The sequence below is a fragment of the Haemaphysalis longicornis genome, unplaced genomic scaffold (assembly GCF_048455015.1).
Source record: "Haemaphysalis longicornis isolate Haplotype H1 unplaced genomic scaffold, Haemaphysalis longicornis Haplotype H1 scaffold_3, whole genome shotgun sequence".
Lineage (NCBI taxonomy): Eukaryota > Metazoa > Arthropoda > Arachnida > Ixodida > Ixodidae > Haemaphysalis > Haemaphysalis longicornis.
Genome location: NW_027526335.1, coordinates 131,634,900 through 131,636,810, shown reverse-complemented (window position 1 = coordinate 131,636,810; position 1,911 = coordinate 131,634,900). Strand labels below are relative to the sequence as shown.

The window sequence follows — 1,911 nt, the reverse complement described above, 5'->3', positions numbered from 1 at the left end:
CTTTTCCTATTGTTTGTATTTTCTGGCTTTTTAATATTTCGTTAGGCCAATTATCTTCAATTACACTGTTATAACAATTGAATGGGTTAACTACACCAATTACACAATTTTGTGCAAATGCCAAACGTTACACGGTTGGGGCTACGGAAATACCCGGCTACGCATTATGTGCTACGCATTAAATATACAGAATGCTTTCACAAATTCAAGTCTGATTCTCTGATGACCATCGCGTCCGTCTCGTAGCAGAGCTGAACAGCTGCGCACAGTAATTTATAAAACCCCGCTAAGGTCTCGCTGTCATGTCGTGCGTCAATCCAAAATGCGAAAAAAAAAAAGAAACTGCTGTACCGGCAGAACAGATACAGCATTCTTTGTTCGCCCCCTAGGCGAGACAATTTACGCCTGTTGGTGGATCTTCCTTTTCCAAAGAACAATAAATGCATACATGTTTGACTGCCAAGCGCGGCTGCCCTGTCCTGTCAGGATGGCCGAGTGGTCTAAGGCGCCAGACTCAAGGTTCTACCTTACCTCATCCCGAGGTCTCGAGGCTTCTGGTCCACGAATGTGGGCGTGGGTTCGAATCCCACTTCTGACAGATTTTTTTTTTGGCACCGCCTGTTTAAGCAACCACGCTATTAGTGCCTATCCTTCATTGACAAGCCGGGTCGAGGTACATGGTTCAAATCTCGACGTAGGATTTTTTTTCAGCGAAGGTTTATTTGGATCTTTTCGCGGAATATTCTCGGAGTCCATGGCAGATCGAGTAAAATTCGAGTAGCACATGACCAAGCGACAGCACAGACAAAATACCAAAGTACAGTCACGGCCAAATGAAACGCGAACACGAAAATATTAACCAAAACACACAAATAGCGCGATTTCTTTCCACGCAATTCAAAATGACGCGTGGCTTGGTTAAAAAAAAAAAAAACAAATTTCGGAAATGCGGCTTTCCAAATATACCAACCTCGCGCTATTATTGGGCCTCAACGAACTTTATTTTTCAATTTTGCGTGTTCCGGTTCATATTTTCGTGTTCGCATTTCCATTGTCTATGATTGTACATAACCGAGAGTATACACCTAACGCAGAACAAACTAACACACGAGATGGTTTGTTTCGTCCTCCAAGTGAGCGCGCCTCATAGCCCAGGTGCAGCTTCGGCGCATAAAGCCACCAATATTCGAAACTTCTCAATTTGATCGGAATATCGCGGGAAAACGGCATATACTTTCGTTTTTATGTGTTGTCCAATACCACACAGGGGTAGATGCTGCTACTGTCTGGGTATACAACACATTGGCAGGATTCAAGGGGCTTCTGGGTACAGGCCTATATTTCTTGTGGTTGACCCGCCACGCTTGGGTTCTAATGTACCAAGCTTAATATTAACCGGTATTCAAAACACAAATGTGAAAATGTGTAGAGGTGTCCCTAAACCAGTGCTTGTGGTGTATCCCTAAACCAGTATATGCGCAGCTTAGTCCTAACGTTCCGCTTTGAGGTTTTACGACGTCAGACGGTACCTGCAGCTTGGAGTAGAGTGGGTACTTCTTCCAATGGGCACCAGTTGGCAACGCTCAAAGTTCAAACTCAAACCATGACGTCAGGCCTAACGTCTCCTGTTTGGACTTAAAATTAGATCATCTTGCAGCTGAGCTTTAGGACGCGCCAAGGAACCGCATACTCACCATATGTCGAGCTGCGGGTGCTGGTTGACGACGTTAGGCCTCCAAGCGTGACGTTAAGCCTAACACCAGGCCGTCGCATGCCCGCGTCGCCCTCTCCATTTGCTGCACATCAACCTTTGCGCAAAGTGAGTTATATACTGAAAAATACGGGTGGCTTCAAGAAGCAGGCTTCGCTAATTTCGAGCGGAACCAACACAGACAGAATAATAGTGCTTAC

General features: G+C 45.3%; 1 non-coding gene across 1 annotated transcript; it reads left to right on the top strand.

The window, feature by feature from the left end:
* Positions 1–481: 481 nt before the first annotated feature.
* On the top strand, positions 482–598 carry Trnal-caa (transfer RNA leucine (anticodon CAA)). The gene is made up of 2 exons: positions 482–519; positions 553–598. It is a non-coding gene; the product is annotated as a tRNA-Leu (tRNA).
* Positions 599–1,911: the final 1,313 nt, after the last annotated feature.